The sequence below is a fragment of the Nuphar pumila genome, chromosome 17 (assembly GCF_984573655.1).
Source record: "Nuphar pumila chromosome 17, dmNupPumi1.hap1.1, whole genome shotgun sequence".
NCBI classification, from domain to species: Eukaryota; Viridiplantae; Streptophyta; class Magnoliopsida; order Nymphaeales; family Nymphaeaceae; genus Nuphar; species Nuphar pumila.
Window position 1 is genome coordinate 82,060,013 of NC_143265.1, and position 6,085 is coordinate 82,066,097.

Below are 6,085 nucleotides of genomic sequence, written 5' to 3' on the forward strand. Positions count from 1 at the left end.
GACTTTATTCACTCTTATATAAAACCCTCGTCCTATTCTCAAGCTAAAGAACATTATGAATGGGTTGAAACTATGAAAGTAGAATTAAAGGCCTTAAAAAAAAACCAAAACTTAAACACTTTAAGACCTTTCTTAGGGAAAAAGCATATAAGATGTAATTGGGTATATAAAGTAAAAACCATGAGTGATGAGGCCCTTGAGGTATATAAAGCTAGGTTAGTAGCCAAATGATATTTACAAGAATATAAAGTAGATTATAAAAAAAACATTTATCCTGTTGCTAGAATGATCACTATTAAGACCCTTGTAGCATTTAATTCCATTAGGAATTAACCCATATATCAAATAGATGTAAAGTTTTTTTCTTAATTAATGAAAATTTAATTGAAGAAGTATACATCAAGAAACCACCTAGTGTGAGTATTTTTGAGAAAAAAGTTCTTTTGAATAATGCACTTTATGACTTAAAGCAAGCACCGAGGACATGATATGACAGGTTTAGTAAGGTTATGTTTGATATTAGATTTAAATCCTACTCGACTGACACAACTTTGTTTGTTAAAAAAATTGATGCATGTATTGTCATTCTACTTTTGTACGTGAACGATATGATCATTACCGGGGAAGACAAACTTTGAGTTAAAAATATTAAAAAGATTCTTAAAAATGATTTTAAAATGACTGATTTAGGTATTCTAAGATATTTTCTAGGGATTGATGTTGCTTATTCTCTTAAAAACTAGTTGTCTTAGTTTAAGTTTGCTTTTGATATTATTTTCACGTCTAAAATTATGGATGATAAGAGAGTAGATACTCTCGAGGTTACTTTTATTAAGATGAGGATCGATAATGGAAAACCCCTTGAAGATCCAACACCTTACCATCAATTGATCGGATCACACTCTTTCCTATCAATTATTAGACTAGACATAGCATACATTGTCTATAATACTAGCCAATTTCAACATGCTCCTACATTAGTTTACATGTGAGCAATTTTACGAATTATTAGATATAAAACTTTTATTTCTAAAGGTCCTATTCTTTCTTCTTTGTCTACATTAAATTTAATTGCTTACACCGATGCTGACTAAGGAGGTAATTCCAACAAGACTCAACTATAAGTTTTTATGTTTTTATAGGTGAATCATTGATTTTGTGGAGGTGCAAAAAACAACAAAATATCTCAATTTCATCAACAGAAGCCAAATAATGAGTCATGACCACTATCATAATGAATGTGATCTCGCTAAAAAGATTGTTGACTGACATAGGGATTCACATAAAAGGAGCTTCAAAGATGTGTTGTGACAATAAGATCACTATTTATATTGCCAACAACCATACGTTTCACGAGAGAATAAAGCACATCAAAATGAGTTGTCACTATGTTCAAGAGGAGTATCTTCAAGATAACATTGCTCTGCCCTACGTCACATTGGAATATCATCTGACAAACTTCTTCACCAAACCTCTCTCGGCTCTTAGGTTCTACTTTTTTCTTAACAAACTTTTGGTTATTATACCGGAAGTTTGAGAGAGTGTTAAAATATACACATTGTATAAACACTATATATATATATAGTATTTATAAGTATACATACATACATGTATATATATATATATATATATATATATTATCTTTTTTTGTATTTATTCTTTTATTTATTTATCTTTATTTTTCTTTTTTGTTATAGTCAACTAGCCATTAGACTAGTCTAATGTCTAGATAATTTAGCCATCAGAGCTTGTCTAATGACTAAATTGCACCCTTCTTTGTGTATAAATAAGGGGTGTTAACCCGAGTGTAAGCATGCATCTTGCATGCATTTTGATATTTTTTACAATTTGTAAACTCTCTTGGTGTGTGCCCTTAGTGGCCTTTGTGACTATGCTCATAGTGGCTCATTGTATGTGTCCATTTGGATTTTTTGGTGAATATTTGCTCTGCTTTGATGGTTGCATTCTCTTTATAGGAAGTATAATGTTCCCCAAAGGAGTGAGTGATAATGAATTAGATACTGTAGAATTGATTTTTTAGCATTTCCAAACATGACATTTTCCCTCCTTTTATAAAGAAACATATGGGAAGCATACTTCCCAAACAAGGGAAGCACACCTCCAAGTTTCTTTTTTATTTGATTCCATTAGCTTACTTCTTCTTGTTAGACTATAGATCGAATCTAACCTGATGTTACCCATATTGACCCGAGAACATCAAAGGTTTGGAGGTTATGGTTATAGGACAATTACGATAATGTGAAGAGGTCATATAACTGTCCATGGATGCAACCTCCCACTACATGATCTCCCACTATATAAATCATCACAGTAGTGTGATGAGAGCTACGTGATATAGATTTCTCTCAATCTTTGGGGTTCAAGGATATTTCTCAGCTTTTGACTTGACAACCTGGGCTCATCGAAGGCATTGATTGGCTAAGGAGAATGTCAACAACCCACCTCCACCGATGCATCATTCGGATCAACTATGACCGCTTTTGGTAAGTGGCGTTCCCCAATCTTTTATGCTAACATTGGGTTATGGGCCCACACTCCATGTTTTTGTTGCATGTGTTGTGGGTGCGACAACATCCATCCTATGCTCACCAGTATTTCTTCTCCCTCACCAGACACCCGTTCAGATTTAAAAGTCGGTGGTGAGGGGGGAGATGTTGATCGACAACCCATCACCTGCAAGCCAATGGCTAATGTCGTCCATGCCCTATTGAGGCTGGTGGTGGTCACCGTCGGTGAGTAGAGTAGCCTGGACTCTGACAATGTCGATTTACCCCCCCTCTCCCTTATTTTTATTCTTTTTTATTTTCAACCCTACAGCTGTCGACAAACAGTTTAATGACGTTAGGCCATCGGAGGATGATCGTCACTAATGGCAGTTGTGGCCGACCACTAGTGATACGAACCTCATTTCAAGTGCTGAAGCAGTTGCACAATGAGGGCAGTTTGGGTTTCATTCGGTACATGGTAAGGTTAGTTTCAGGTTATATAAGCTCAGTGAAAAGATTAGGCACATGCATAAAGTCGGAAGCGCACCAAAAGGTTGATAAGAGGGTGTGCATGGCGCCCAAGACACTGTGGGATAGGCAGGCATGCATGGTACGTAGGCAAAAAAGGTGTGCGGTAGGTAGGCACATAAATTTGCAAGTCGAGCAGGATGTGAAAGTGTGGGGTGTGTGGGGGCGTGCGGGATGCACAAGCACGCAGAATGAACAGGCCATGTGGTTGTGTAGGGTGCACAGGATGAGCGGGAAAGCAAGGTGCATGACGACGAAGTGCCAATGCACAAGCACGCGGTAAGGAGTTAGCGCACACTCGAGTGATGTGCGACACAATGCCAACGCTCACAGCGCGTGAGCATCAGAATGGTTAAAGCCGCACAGATGGGAGTGCATTAATTGAATTCATGCATGAGGCAGTGTATCGAATTTGAGTGAGCAGTGGATGCCTAGTTGGCGAGTGCTGATTGGAGAAGAGTCTAGCAGCCAACCTTGACCAAGCCAGGTCAGACGTTGACCCAGCTAGTCCAAGGCAGGGTGTTCTCACGTTGAGGCTATAAATAGTTGTACAAGCCTGATGTAAAGGGGCCTTTGAATCTGGAATGTTTGTAGACCTTTTCTGAAATAAAGCTTGTAGCTTTGGCTCCTTAGGGAGAGGCCTCCAATAGAGGTTTGGCCTACATAGACCTCCTTCATAGTCTAAGATAGTATTAGGCCTCATTAGCTCATTCCATAAGCTAATGCAAGAGCATATTTTCCTTCCTCCATTCCATCAAATCAGAAAATATTTTGAAGTTTATAATCTTGAGTCTTGTAAGTGAGAGTAAGAGTTTCTCATCTTTGGTAATAAGATCAATCGATCTTTGGGCTGTAGCAAGGAGATAGGCCTTTAAGGAGGATTTGGATTCAATTGTTCTCTTAGGAGACAATCGAAGATTCACGTCATTTCTTCCACCCTTTGCAACTCATCTTCTCAACCTGCAGAATGTTCATCATGTATATTTCAGCTAGGTCTAACAAGATGAAGTTGCAACTGTGATCTAACAAGATCCAACCATTTAATCGAGAGATCAGTCATCCTCTTGTGTAAATCAGTTGCATAGAGCGAGCTGAATGATTTAAAGAATCGATTCTTCCCTCAATTAGAGGATCAACATCATTGAAGTTCAGCTTGACCTGCACATGAGGTACGTGAGCCCGCTAATAACCAATCTCAAGCAATTGAAAGCTTCTGCAACCCTGAAATATGAAGAATTGTTGATAATCAAAAAGACTTCCATCGACAATAGATCCTAAATGAGGATAATCCAACAATGGTCATATCAATTGGTATCAAAGCCCAACGCTGATCAGAATGAAGCTCCGGTGTGAATTAAGCGGGAATCCTTCAACAGATCATTGATAAAACTGCAACAAGTTTCGCCAAAATTTTGAACATTTTTTCTGTTTTGAATTTTATTTTGGCCAGTGGAAAGACAATTCTAATTGTAGATTCTGGTTCCTCAGATCAAGCACTATCAAAACGAGTATTCACATGTCAAAATCAGAGTTGAATTGACTTTCGAAAGTGAATTTGAAGTAGCTTGTCTAAGTTTGCACAATAATTGCGGAAAGTCGCTGGCACGCCTCTTTGATTGTTGCCCAGAGACTGAACATTTCAAGCTGCCGACACATTCTAGAGTTTGACTCTTGATTGTCAAATTCCAGATCTCATAATTAAGAGCATTTAAAGATTTCAACAGCCAGTGGGGAAATTGATGCTTAGGCATCCAGTGATCTAGAACATCTGCTAAAAAATTACCAAGTTTCAGTTGCTCGAGGAAGTCAGATCTTAGATCAGAAGCATAACCAAAAACTTCAGTTGAATAATCTAGCGTCCAACACTTAACGAGTTGAATGCTCATGGTGTAGCAACTCAGATCTGAGTTGAGTGCTTAAACTAGAGTCAATTAGACTTGCCATCAGTGTTTGGAGACGGTTGTTGCCTTGTGTGCAACAAGAATGTAGAAGAAAGATGATCGCCATTGTTGAACATCTCATAGCAGATTAGACGAGATTGTGCGCTATCCTACTCTTGTATGTGTGTCTTTGTCTATGTGCATGCGGGTCAGAGTCGAGGCTTATTTGTATGCAAAATTCAAGTCATAATTGTCTGCCTTACTGCTTGAAAATTTATCTTTATAACACTTTCGAGCTGCAGTCATTAGTGCACACTCCTCTAAATAGAAGTTATGTACGCATTCAATCTGATCAGCGTCTGAAGTGACGCAAATCTGATCATCGAGTAATTTCTCCTGGGAAGGCTTCATCTTACAGCACCTGTGTGAGCTGACCTGTAAGCTGCAACTAACATAAATTGTGCAGAAGTTCCACAACTGGCGTGGACTGTGTATCACAGTCACTTCCATCGAAAGTTTGAAGACAAGCTTTCGACGATTCAAAGAGTATCACTTACTCTTGATCGTCGAATAAATCTTTGCAGATCTGAAGATTGAAATTGGGAAGAGAAAGACTGCAGTCAATCACTGTATCCTGCAAAATTTTGCAGCCAGGCATGGATAAACTACGAATATCTCTAGTGAAACTGAGCGCATGCTCAATTCACTGAATCATCCAGACCAGCTAAGTGCATAGGGCTTTATTGAATTGAATTTTTTGAATCCTTCTTTCAATCACTACTATGTTATGAACAATCTGCAAATTGTGCCGTTCAATTACAAACAACATTCAACTTTGCTGCAAAGTGTTAACGTTGTTGAAGATGTCATTGTGTTTGCCTCAACAAGCTGAAGCACCACAACCATTATTAGCTGCAACACTACATCATGGCAATATCTTCAGCACCTTTCCAATGCGGTGTCACCAACTGGGCATGTCCAGTTGTCAGCAATTGCACAAGCTCATTCCTGCAAAAAACTCCACGTTGTGAGTGTTCTAATGCAAAGCAAGGTTGTGTAATGCTTTGTGCATACCAGTTTGTACAACAACGTCTTCAGTGCATGCATCTGCCTCACGCATTGCATGTGTGCAATTCTATCAACCATCATCGCTTGCTTCAAGCACCAGAT